Consider the following 14,495-nt stretch of genomic DNA (forward strand, 5'->3'; position numbering starts at 1 on the left):
GTGGAACCATGTGTATGTCTCTATGCATATGAATGCAGCGGAATGTAGGTGCGTGTGTGTGTATGTATGTACATGCTGGGAATGCCTATGCTACTGCAGTGTGTGGACTGGTAGGGATAACATGAACATGGTCAGATTTGAAAGAACAGTGTTCAATTCTGAGACTTGCTAATGAAGTGTTCCTCTGTGTAGCTTTACCATGTCTCTGAATCCAAGATTCTCTCCATCATGCTAATTCATTAACCCATGTTAGCCAGTTAGCGCAGACAGAGTGAATCTTTCTGAATTCTGCATTCAGTCTGTATGTATAAGTTCATAGGTTAGTACTAGGCTAACTGGCCTTGTGGGCTATTTTGAGCCTAGCCAATTACTCCATGTGAGAATCAAACCCTGCACCTTGTGTATGTAAGGTAAACATCTTAACCATTATGCCAGTCTCCCCTGCTTAACAGGAGAGTGAGACTTTAATGGCAGTGACACTTGAGCTTTGGGTTACAACTGCAAGTCATGAGTGATGTTATATATTCAACAATCTGTTTTCTGTCCAAAATTCCCAGATTAAAACAGTCATTATTACAGCTGAATTTTAAACTGTACTTTTACTGATGAAATGGAGATTTTTTTCAGACAGTAGCAAACATACACAACTATCCAGCAGTAGAAATTCAAAAGCATACAATAAAGCAAGCAAAGACACCGTTTTTCTAAAAGTATGCTATTAAGGGTGGACACTATAGGGAAATAATGGAGCTTCCTGGGGTGTGAAAGCCATCGACCTGTTACATCTGGCATCACAATGTCTTTAGTCAGACAACTGTTTGATGTTAATGCTGATCCAGTCAAGCATCATTCCTTACTTAATACTACTGGGCCAAGTTATTTTTAACTGAATATTTTTTTGTGCCAGACCATCTAATGTAGTATTTCTCAAACCTAACCGCTATGAGGAAAGTAAGGGGTAAAGACTGACTAAGAGAAGTGGAAAGAGTGTTTTGCTGAAACAGTTTCCAGTTAACACTGTCCTTCAGTTTGCTCTCTGTAGTTTTTATTTTTTATTTATCTACTTGTTAAACTGGTATGACAATGGGCAAAGTGTCCCTTTCTCAGAAGCACTGTCCCCTAGTAGGCAAATGAAGGTATAAAGAATCAAACCCTGTGCTCTTGCCTACAGGAAGCAGCTCATTAATAGCTCAAAGCCTTGATCCTCTATGCTAAGTGATGGAATTTACTGAAAATGTCCGAAATTAAAATTTTTCTCATCGAGTATGTTTTTCTATTGTACAAGTGCTTCCTTCTTTGTGTGTAATACTGCACAAACATTAGATCCTGTAATGACTAAATTAATGTTTGTGTATCCAAACCTTAGGTTGTTCAGTCTTAATTAATTTACAGTAACACATATTGAATGAGGTTGTCTTCTTTTCCCACTCTTCTGTTTTTTTAGGCAAGGTTCAAAGGACAAAATCACCACCATAAGAGATACAAGCATGCAAAATCTGAAGGTAATGCTACTCAATGCTAGAAGTCTAATCCTCAAAATGCACTCTCTCGAGGCACTCCTAAAAATGGAGAACATCAATATCTGTGCAGTAACTGAGACACGGTTCAAGGCTCCGGACAGCACCCCCGCAATACCAGGCTACACCTCTCACCACACTTTTCGGCCACCAAACCAGGACCAAAACACTAAAGGTGGAGGAGTGTCCTTATTCACCGAGGATATTCACACCACCAGGCTAGTTGCCCAACACAATGCATCTGAAATTCTCCAGGTGCAACTAACACTAGGTAAGACTGCAATCCAAATTGTAGCTTGCTACAGATCCCCCACCATGCCCCAAGATTCTCACTGTACCTTTCTAAACATACTGGAAAATATGAAGATACAACCAAACACCCTAATACTGGGTGATTTCAACTACCCTGCCATTAACTGGGAAAATACCTGGGTACCAACACCTTTTCCCAATGATTCTTGGAATTCATAAATTCCAATGCTCTGGATCAACTAATCCATTGTCACACCAGAGGCTCCAATATCCTAGACTTGGTCATTACCAACATGGGAGATAGATGCTCCACACCACTGGTCACCCTGTAATTGGTCAGGTCTAGCCATAAGCTAATCACCCTTGACATCCACATCCCACCCCCACCCCCAGTAAGGAAACCTCCATAAAAAACTTCTCCAAAGCCAACTTCATGCTACTCAAGTCAGAAGTGACAAACTTCATGACACCCATGCAGACGGGAGCTGAAAGTTTGACTGCTGAATCCTACACTAAGGCACTGTATGAGCACATAGACTTGTGCATGAATTGTGCCATCCCAAATAGAACCAAAATGCTCTCCTCCAAAAAAAGGAAGCCAATCTGGTGGTCCCCTGCCATAAACAAACTATACAACAGAAGGAAGAAACTGTTTCAGAAAAGAGGAAAATCCCATGATGCAAAAAACTCTCTTACCAACCTCAGTAAGAAGCTGAGATCCCTCATAAAATCCTCCAAAGCTAGTTATGAAAATAAAATTGCCAAAGATTCCAAAGACAACCACAAGCCATTCTATAGTTATGTCAAGAATCTAAATGGCAATGCTCAGATCTGCTCTGAGCTACAACAGAATGGCATTAAATATGCTGATCCCAAGGATATTGCCAATATCCCGGCAGATCGGTTTAATGCCAACTTCACCCCCTCTCACCCCCTAAAGGGCCCATCTCAATACCAAATGATTGCCAAATTCTGGTAATCACGGCCACACAGGTAGAAACCATACTCTCCAAAGCTAAGAATACAGCATCCATGTGTACTACATGAACTATAAAATGAACTGGCACCTCACCTAAGTGTGATGTTTAATCATAGCCTCACCTCAGGCTTCATGCCCACTGAGTGGCACACAGCTACAGTTATCCCACTCCACAAGGAAGGATCCACCTTGGATCCCGGGAACTACTGTCCCATCAGTCTGACGAGCCTGATCTGCAAGGGCATGGAACGCATTATCATGGAACTTATAAACAAAGGCATTGGCAACCTTCAAACACTGGACCCCACCCAGTTTGGGTTTGTGAAGGGCCGATCTTGTCTCCTGAACCTGACTGACTTCTTCGAATCAGTCTCCAGAGCTGTGGTGCACACAGCCTATCTGGACCTTGCCAAGGCCTTCTACACCATCCCCCACTCTGGAATCATAGATAAACTTACTAAGCTGGGCATAAATCCCTACTTCACTCAATGGGTTGCCAACTGGCTTACTGACAGAACCCAGACTGTAAAAGTAGCTGACTCCAAATCCAGCTCCAGACAAGTGACAAGTGGAGTACCTCAGGGTTCAGTCCTGGAACTGCTCTTGTTTGGCATCTACTTCCTGAGGTACAGGCCAACACTAAGGGAATCTGGCTAACAAGGTTCGCAGATGACTGCAAACTGGGAGCCATTATTGAATCCCCAAATTATGTGGATATTCCACAAAAGGGCCCTACAGAAACAGATGCTTGGTGCCAGAGCCATGGGCTCAAGCTTAATGCCAAGAAATGTATAGTTATCCCCTTTGGGAAAAACTTTGTACCCATGAATTATTACATAGGCGGCGGTACACTAAACACTGAAAGTGTGATGAGAGACTTAGGGACACAGGTGGACAATGGTCTCACCTTCGATAACCACTTTGTCACAAGAGTCAGGAAATCCTTCTGTGTGGCACACCTCATCACTAAGGGCTTTTCATCCAGAAAAAAGGAGGTCATTGTCCCACTGTACTCAGCCCTCATTAGACCGATTATAGAGTACAATGCCCCATTTGGTATGTACCTCACAAGACATCTGCAACAGCTGGAAAGGTCACAGAAATACCTCACTAAAAGAATCACAGGTCTAAAGCAGATGCCCTATGCTGACTGTCTAAAAACACTTCAGCTATACTCTGTGGCATATCCTTTACTCAGAGGCGATCTCTGCTTGACATACAAGGCCATGTCAAACCCTGAGCTATTGGACATGCTTCACTTAAAGAAATCCCAATCCCTCAGAGCCACATGCTCCAGGAATCTAAACCTTGTCATCACAATGAACAAAACATGCTGGAGGTTCCTGAACCAGAGACTCCCCATACTCTGGAATGTACTGCCCATACATGTCAAGATGAGTGCCTCCTTGGCCCTCTTCAAAAGGAACCTTGGCGATTGGATGGGAGATAGGAAATTCACCCTGGGGATCCCATCAGTCGCCCTGCTAGGCAGAGGTCCAGAGAAGTAAATATTGTGGGAAGAAATATCCAGGGAATTGTTATGGCTAGGCTTGTATAGGCCCTAGGGCCAATAGCCTATTGCCAACCTATGAACCTAAGTGAGGGTTCTGGAAACAAAAACTGCTTGTTATCTGTTTCTACCTGTATTTCTAATATTGAGTCTAAATGATCCAAATATTTTTTGTGATGAAGATGAGGTTCATGATATTTTCATGCAAGTAGCTTTGCCGCCTTACATCAAGAGGTATTTCAGCAGTTCATTTCTAGGCTGAGGTGCCTTCTGTGCAGAGTGTGCATGTCCTGTGCAAAGTGTGCATGTCCTGTCAGCTTTTTTGTAAGTTTTCTCCAAGTGGACCAGTTTTCTTCCACATTCTTGTGACAAGCAGTAGGTGGTCAGAGACTCTAAACTGTCAATTTGTGTGAGTGCATTTGTGTGTGTGTGGTGGAAGAAGGACCTGACAACCTTCTTATGTTTCTCACCTTTGCCTTGAATGTCCACAGTTTCACTCTAAGAGTTGTCTGTAAATTGCGATAGAGAAAGAGTCACTGTTCAGCCATGGGAACTGGCATAAGTGCTCTGGTATTGTCTGTCTAACTGATCTGTGCTACCTGATGTATAAATGTCCAGTAGGAGTTATATCTGCATGTGTTTTCTGTCACCACACTGGATTTATTCAGCCTCTCAAATACTGTGGTAAGGGGATCTGTGGCAGTAACTCTGTCATTACCTACCAGTTCTTACAGATAATGAAGGAAGGAAAAATTAGGTAATGGAGGTATGGCCAATAGCTGAGTAACAAAGCACAATCTACAATTTCCATGTGAATGGGAGAACTTAAAAGCAGTGGAGGAATGTGCTTCCTTTACACTTCCCAATATACATTACAGAAGCAGTTTCTCACTGGTGTGCAACAAATAATACTACCATGCAAGTGGTACTGGTAAAACAAATTAATACAGAAAAACTGGAAGTAAGAGGGAAGGCATCTTATTGTACTGCTGCCAAGAATGTTCATAAATTACAGTAAATGATTCTTAAACTTGTAGAAGGCCCTGTATTATAGTACTAAATTACTGTAAGCAAATGTCAGAACATTATATTAGGTGATGCTGTTTTACAAAAAAAAAAAAATTATTATCTCTGTCAGATACATAGTTTATCTTATTATCCTATTGCAGCCTTATTTGTAGAAGTGAAAATGTGCTTTTCTATTATGCTTATATCCAATGATAATGCCGGTTTGCTTCCTAATATCTCCCAACTTACTTTCATAAAATTACTTGTAAAAGATTTGTCTTGCCTAACTTTAAGCTTGCTACATTCTCTGAAGAAGCATGTGAGAACAGAGCATTCACTGAAGTCTTTTCACCAGCATGTGGCACAGCCTCCCTGAAATAGCCCTGAGATACAAGGAACCTAGACTTCAGCTGCAAAGAGTAGTGGCACCGGGTCCCCACAATTACTCTTCCTTGTTTTCTATTTGTCATTTTGGCTTCTTTCTATAGTGAACCCAAACTACTCCTGCAAGGCTGTTCAGCCTCAGTGGGATGTTAGACTCTGAGCCCTCTATGCCAGGGCTGGATACAGCATAAAGCAACCTAAGCAGCTTCCTAGGGCATGGTGCTAACTGGTGGGCCCATAAACGTTGGCATTTTAAAGAAACTGTCCAACCCTGGCCCACTCATGTCTCTGAACTCCAGTTTTACAGTCTAAGTCTGTGTCAACTTTTCTGTTCTGGTTTGCCAAGGGACAGTAATTTGATTATAATGCCAATGAGAGATAGCTAGAGAGAGAGAGAGAGAGACTTCCTGAAGCTTTTCAGAGTATATGTGGATCAGTATCAGGCAAGACTATAATTCAGCACTCCAGCAGTCTTTTTGAAAAAGTTGGTACCGCACAGTGCAGAAGGCATTAGTGTGGATCTGGTGAGTAACTATGCAGTGCAATATCAATGTGTTTTTGTGTCTGTGCATATGTGTATATGAATGTGCTTCCTCAAGCAGAGGGCATAGCTCTGCTGATCATCAGTCCCCAGTTTTGTAGAATTTTTTTGGTTTTGGCTCATATTTTGCATTCATCATCAATTTTATGCTAAATCATTGAGGATTATTTAAGTCAATAATGCCAGTCCTTAGAGTTTCATAGTTTTATTGTTCAAAACATACATCTTGATACAAAATGTTTTGTCCTGTTAACTGTTTTAAGTTAATTAGACTTGTCTGCCTCTCATCCATCCCTGATTTTGTAGAATGCTTCTGATATAGCCTCACATTTTTGCCACCCCCCCCCATAATTTTTTAATTGTCTGGTAAAGCACTGAGAATTAAAATCAACCACTAATTACAGTAACTAGAGTTTCATAGTTCTTATTGTTCACAAAATGCATAGCCATGCAATACCTGTTGTTTTGTTAACTCTTTAAGTGAACTGAAGTCATCTGCTTCTTATCTGTCCCCAATATTTCACAGCATGACTGATTTTGCTTCATATTTTTACCCTATCCCTCATTAAATGTTGCATTTTCTGATAAAACACTGAAGGCTACAGTCAGTCCATAACAACAGTCATTAGAGTTTCTTAGTTCTTATTGTTAAGAAAATACATGTCCTTCAACAGCAGTTCTGTTAACTTTTTAAGTGAAATAGAATTGTCTGGTAGTTAAGACTCTGGCATAGTTCTCGACTATCCCAGATTTTGTCTCATATATGTGGCCTGTTCCTTGTAAATTTGTGGTTTTGTGGAAAGGTGTTATAGACTGCAGTCACTAAATGTTTTTACCAGAAAAGCCAACTGGCTCAGACAGTACTGATATTCAGGGGTAGCCCAGGGAGAAAAAGCTCCACATTGTTCTCAGTTGTATTGGTATCCTATAACTTACAAGTTAAATGACATATAAGGTGATATAGGTAAGGAGGGATAGCAGATTATATGCTGATATTTGAATTGCTTTACATAATATTAACTTGGGTTTTAACAAACAGCAAGCACAATAAATTATAAGCACCATAAAAAAGACAATTAGAAAATCAAAATACCTGCAAGAAAAAGAGGGAGTAGAGCAGAGTTAGTCTAGGGAAAGTAGATATAGAGTAGAAATAGCTAAGAACTCAGTTGATAGGGAACAGCAGGTGTTTAGTAGTGGGTTTAGATGAGGTGAAGTTGAAGAAAAAAGGAGGGAGAGTTGCTGGTGAATGATAATGACAGGCATGTGAGTTTCAGACTCCATGCCCTTCAGAAAATTATTACTACAACAAAAACCTGTTATACTAATAACTTTTTTAAAATATGTAAAGGCAATATTTAAAATCTTTTCCTAATTTTGGAGATAAGAGGTAATGGTTACAATGGGTTACACTGCATGATTTTCATATCAGCAAGCTGAAATGCATTTCTATTTCATTATTTATTTGTCCAATAATGTTATTCCAAGCAAACATCTGAGGTCTACACAGTCATACAAGGGACTTAATTCATGGTCACAAATGTGTGGATGCGTGTACTTGTAAATTCTTGATTTCTGTATTCCAGAATAGTGATGGTGTAAAGGAAGGAATCTGTTGTAATAAACAGAAGCATCAGCATGTGTGCCATGTTCTTTGGGTACAGTCCTTGGTTTCTTTGTTTTGTTGACTGTTGAGTCTGTTTATTTGGTTGTGAATAAATTGGACAGCATGGCATTGACAAGTTTAATGTTAATATTTTAATTATTAATATATTTTTAAATTTAGCATTTTTCAGGCATCTGATTGCGAAATGTGCAGTGGCGCTAGAACAATGCATACAGTGGATATTGAAAAGTGTACACACTCCTGTTAAAATGCCAGGTTTTTGGGATATAAAAAATGAGGCCACAATAAATAATTTCAAAACTTTTCCCACCTTTAATGTGACCTATAACCTGTACAATTCAATTGAAAAACAAGCAAATCTGTTAGGGAAAAAATATAAAAAATAAAAATAAGTTGGTTGCATAAGTGTGCATACCTTTAAACTAATACTTTGTTGTGTGTGCACACCCTTAAACTAATACTTTGTTGAAGCACCTTTTGATTTAATTACAGCTTTCAGCCTTCTTGGGTAGGAGTCTATCAGCATGGCACATCTTGACTTGGCAATATTTGCCCACTCTTCCTTGTAAAAGCACTCCAAATCTGTCAGATTGCAAGGGCATCTCTTGTGCACAGCCCTTTTCAGGCCACCCCACAGATTTTCTATTGGATTTAGGTCTGGGCTCTGGCTGGGCCATTCCAAAATTTTAATTTTCTTATGGTGAAGCCATTCTTTTGTTGATTTGGATGTATGCTTGGGGTTATTGTCATGTTGAAAGGTGAAATTCATCTTCATCTTCAGCTTTCTAGCAGATGCCTGAAGGTTTTGGGCCAAAAGTGACTGGTATTTGGAATTGTTCATAACTCCCTCCACCTTGATTAAAGCCCCAGTTCCAGCTGAAGAAAAGCAACCCCAAAGCATGATACTGCCACCACCGTGCTTCACCATGGGGATTGTGTTCTTTTGGTGATATGAAGTGTTGTTTTGTGCCAAATGTACCTTTTTGAATTGTGGACAAAAAGTTCAACCCTGGTCTCATCAGACCATAACGCATTTTCCCCACATGCTTTTGGTAGGCTTGATGTATTGTTTTGAAAATTTTAGCTGGGCCTGGATGTTTTTCTGTGCAAGATAAGGCTTCCGTCTTGCAACCCTACCCCATAGTCCAGACATATGGAGAATATGGGAGATTGTTGTCACATGTAGTACACAACCAGTACTTGCCAGAAATTCCTGCAGTTCCTTTAGTGTTGCTGTAGGTCTCTTGGCAGCCTCCTTGACCAGTTTTTGCCTTGTCTTTTCATCAATTTTGGAGGGACGTTCAGTTCTTTGCAACGTCACTGTTGTCCCATATTTCCTCCACTTTTTTATGACTTCACTGTGTTCCATGGTATATCCAATGCTGTATAAAGGATATTTTGCTACACTTCATTTTGAGGTTGAACAAATGCACTGGTCTTACATAGAAAATAAGTCTAATATATGCTTTAACTGAACTAAGCAGCAATGGCTAGCCCTATTGGAATTTGGTAATGCTGTGGAAATGTTTTTGTACCCTTCTGGTTGATACCTTTCAACAATGAGATCCCTTTGAATCTTTGTAAGCTCTCTGTGAACCATGGCTTTTTCTGTAGCAGACAACTGAGTAAATGTCAGGAAAATCCTACTAGGACAGCTGAACTTTATTTGGGGTTAATCAGAGTCTCTTTAATTGATGGCAGGTGTGTACCCAAGAAGACTGAATGTTGTAATTAAATCAAAAGGTGCTTCAACAAAGTATTAGTTTAAGGGTGTGCACACAAAACAAAGTATTAGTTTAAGGGTGTGCACACTTATGTAACTAGCATATTGTAAGTTTTTTATTTTTTATATTTTTCCCCTAACAGATTTGTTTGTTTTTGCAATTGAATTGCACAGGTTATAGGTCACATTAAAGGTGGGGAAAGTTTTGAAATGATTTATTGTGGTCTCATTTTTTTAATAGCATAAAAAACTGGCATTTTAACAGGGTTGTGTACATTTGTTATATCCACTGTATCTGTCACTTAGGTGAGTTGTTAATCAGCTGCTTCCTATAGTGCAGGATTTGATTCCCTCTACCATTTTTTGTCTACTGTATGACCCTGACCAAGTCGCTACACCAGACAATGCTCCTGGATGGCCACTAAAAAAGGACACGGACATCCAGAGAGCTATCTCAGGCTGTTAGCAAATGCATTACACTTTGTCTTTTGAATCCCTGCACTCTTTGTATAACTGTTAATCAGAGCTTCATTTTATGCTAGTTGATTATGAATGTCAACATGTCTTTTGTAGCTTAATGACTTTCTAGATGCACTTTTCAATAAATGTTGGTTTCAGAGGAAGATAGGGGAAACTTATAGGAGTTTTAAGGTTCAGTTACAGGAACATATTAGGGACATAAAAAATAAAAAACTAGAGAGTCCCCTTGGGAGCCATTTCATGACAGCACATAATTCTGATCCTGATTCTCTTAGGGGTTGTGTTCTGGAAAAATTGCAAGTTGGTATAGGTGAATGTGTATCCTTAAAGAATAAACTTTTTAAAAAAAGAAACCCTCTTGATTTTAAACTATGGTACTTTGGAGCCTCAAGGACTCAACAAGGAATGTAATTGGAAGTATGTGATTTAAATGTATGCTTAATTGATTAATTGTCTTGTGCAATATGCTGTATTTAAGTAAAGAGTGTTTTGTAGTGTTTTTACTCTTGGAAGGCTGTGCAAGCCAAGGCGCTAAGTGTTTCATTAAAATTGCTTACTTCTTTGATCTGTGGTCTTGGTGGTATTTTAAAATTTTATTTTTTGCTTTTTTCAGTTGTATTTGTTGTTTTTATGGCCACTGATCCTGCAAATAATGTGCCACGTCCCTTTAGGGATGATACTATTGATGGCAGCCAAAGGACTATTCAGCAGTTTGTTTAACAACTGAATGAGAGATGCTGTAGAAATTTAGAAACATTTGGTACTTCTAATGTGTCCGGTACTGGTAATTCAGCTACTCTTGAAGCGGCTGTTCAAGATCTGGCTATAGCTACTGCTTGGAAGCATTTTATGGGGGAACGAGAACATTGTTTTGTGAACCCTTTTCAAACTTTGGGCTCTTCCACTGTGGCTACTTTATCAGCAGAGGGTGTAAATCTGAGGGAGAAGCTGGAAAATCTGCTGCAGAAGGAGGCTAGTACACATATCAACATTCTTTGTCTTCAGCGGTATGTACAGCTGAATATTACCCCGAGAGGTCTGCGAGCATACAAAGCACCTACAACCCCTATGAGGAGGGGAATGCTGAGGATATGGTCTTTTGAAAGAGTTGGGTACAGGTAGCTCACTAGTGTTCCACTGAATGGGTATGCATCCTAATTGAGAGGGATGAGTTAAAGAAGTGGAGGCTTAAAGAAGAAATCAGAATGGTGAGTGTTGAACTTGTAAACTTTTAACATTTGTTAATCTGACTGGTATGCTGGAAGAAATTAATGTCAGACTTGTGGACTTTGAAGAATTACTAGTTGAGCGTAAAAGCTGCAAAATTAATAGAGACACTAAGGATTACACTCTTGATAAAGCGTTTCTTTGGAAAAGAAAAAATAATAGATCTCTTTCTCTAGAAGTAACAATGGTAGCAGTGAAGTTAGTTGGGGTAAAAATGTTTCTGCTCCTTCCTCAGTTTCTTTTGCTGCTTCTGAGGAGGCAGATGTGATTGCTGGAGCTGAGGGGAATGTGGAACAGTTTCCAGGCCTGCCCAAAGCACAAAATTCGAAAGATATGCAGAACAGCTTTCAGAATTCCAGTTATTAACAACAGAAAATGGAGCCACAATGAATGGGGCCAGAAAAAGAACTATAATAGGAAGGGACGGCATAACAAGAACAAACGCTGGTATTAATGTATTTTGTGACAATTTACATGTTAAATCTGTCCAAACATGATATTTCTGATGTGGTTATGTCTGTATTATGTCTTGGCCTTAAATTTATACCAACTGTTTTACCAAGAATACAGGTACTTAAAAGTGAAATCTTTTCTTTCAGTAAAACATTGCATTTGATGTATTACTTTAAACAAGAGGGAGGGGTTGTGCCTACTGACTGTTATGAAAGTGGTGATGATGATTCTTTTCACTCATGTTTGTCATCTCAGGAAGATTTGTTTGAGAATGGCTTTAATGCTTATTGCCAACTAACACTGATGCTATCTCTGTTAAAAGCTCTTTTATTCCAGCTTTTCTAAATAGCACTTTGCAAGGATATTTTGCTACACTTAATTTTGAGGTTGAACAAATGTACTGGTCTTGCATAGAGAATAAGTCTAATATATGCTTTAACTTAACTAAGCAGTAATGGCTAACCTTATTGGAATTTGATAATGACAGAAGATGGGTGGTTAAACCATCTGATAAGTCATCCAGATAGTAATCATGCATTTTACACAATATTTAGAGATGTGTTATAAACATGCGAATAATGTGGAATTTATAGAAAATGTGATGTTTCTGATTACTTTGAAGCTATTAAGGAGTACCAACTATTGTCAGACAAAGGTCTTAGGTTGGGGTATTTTACCTCTAAGAATGTGGGAAAGAAGTTTGGAGTGGAAAACTGCTCTATGGCAGTTTTCTACTGTTTACATAAGACACACAAATGTCTAACTAACCTTACTGGTTGACCTATAGTGTCTGCACAGAGGTACTTTTTGAAAAACATGTGTGCTGCTACATGAACATCTTAAGAAATATGTCATGAGTACAGCCTCTTATATTAGGAATAGCCAGGATTTTTTGAACAAAATAAAAGGGAAAGTTTGGAATATGAATATGTTTTGGCTCTGCCTGGATGTCAGAAGTCTTTATACTAACATTAAGTATGAAATAGGGATTCAGGCATTATTCCATTTCCTGGAGGACTCTCCCATGTCTAATTTTTTGATAGATTTAGTTATGTTTTGTTTGAAAAATTTTTTTTATGTTTAATGGAGACTTTTTCAGCAATTACAGGGCACTGCTATGTGGGAGGCATTCGCCCCCAAGTATGTTAATTTAGTTATGGCTAAACTTGAAGATGGTTTTGTTTATAGACATGATTTTTTTAGATCAAAAGGTATTTTATATTTTAGATTTATTGATGATCTTATTTTTTTATGTCAAGGAAGCCAGGCAGAAGCCCTTGGATTTGTCGATGACTTACGATCTAATACTATGGGTTTAAGCTTTAATGGTATACAGCTTGGCCCACAAGTGAATTTTCTGGATATTAGTTTAGATGGATTTACAACTAGTCTCCATAGGAAATTTGAACATAGAAATGTATTTTTATATGGGAGTAGTTGTCACCCCACACATTTGGTCAAGGTACTGCCTTATAATGAATTCTTACAAATTCATAGGCTTTGTAGCCTTGATATGAGCTTTGACAGAGAGATAGCAGAAGCAGAAGATGTTTATTAAAAGAGGTTATGATGTTCAGTTGGTTAGGGAAGCAAAAAACAACAAAAAATCATGGACATGAGGTGGTGTTTTAACCCCCCAGGGATACTCTCATTATGCCCGTGTTGGTGGGAAATATAATACTGGTACATGTGGAAACAAATCCACCAACACAGTTGGTTATAATGGGGACCAGAAGAAAGCTTTCTTAGTGACAACCTATAATGTTATAACTGAGGAAATAGTTAAAAAAGCATGTAGTTTGTGGCCCATGCTTCTAAGGGATAACATTTTGAACTCTATATTACCTGACTTTGTGAGTATTGTATATAAAAAGCTAGAATGTGGCTGATATTCTGGTACATAACCAATTTTGTTTACCAGATGTTAATGTTAGTCAGAATTTAAGCACAAATAAGGGCACTGTTCCATGTGATGGCTGTTCCATCTGTCATTATGTAGTGAGTTATTTTCCCTATATTAATGGTATTAAATGTACAGCTAGGTATGAATACAGTTGTAATACTGTGTGGCTAGTGTATGTGCTGAGATGTGGATGCAATAAGTTCTACATAGGGGAAACTTATAGGAGTCTTAGTGTTCAGCTACAGGAACATATTAGGGACATAAAACATAAAAAACTAGAGAGTCCCCTTGGGAGCCATTTCATGACAGCACATCATTCTGATCCTGATTCTCTTAGGGGTTGTGTTCTGGAAAAATTGCAAGTTGGTATAGGTGAATGTGTGTCCTTAAAAAAAATAAACTATCAAAAAAGAAACCCTCTTGATTTTAAAGTATGGTACTTTGGAGCCTCAGGACTCAACAAGGAATGTAATTGGAAGTATGTGATTTAAATTGTATGCTTAATTGATTAATTGTCTTATGCAATATGCTGTATTTAAGTAAAGAGTGTTTTGTAGTGTTTTTACTCTTGGAAGGCTGTGCAAGCTGAGGCGCTGTTTCATTAAAATTGCTTACTTCTTAGATTGGTGGTCTTGGTGGTATTTTAAAATTTTATTTTTTGCTTTTTAAGTTGTATTTGAAGATAAGTTTACTGTTGCTTATGCTAACTCTGTGTTCAATGAGGGAGCTTTTGTTTTGTTTAGCAAATGCAAATCCAAATCATTGTCAGTGTTTTTAGCTCTAAAATTAGAAATAAAACTTTAAAATTAAATCCAAATCTCCATGATCACTGTAAAAAAGCAGCATGCACAATGACAGGTTTAAACACTATTTTATGGCAGCTGAGGAGAG

The sequence above is a fragment of the Protopterus annectens genome, chromosome 6.part0 (assembly GCF_019279795.1).
Source record: "Protopterus annectens isolate FY-2018-M chromosome 6.part0, PAN1.0, whole genome shotgun sequence".
In the NCBI taxonomy this organism is placed as follows: Eukaryota; Metazoa; Chordata; order Ceratodontiformes; family Protopteridae; genus Protopterus; species Protopterus annectens.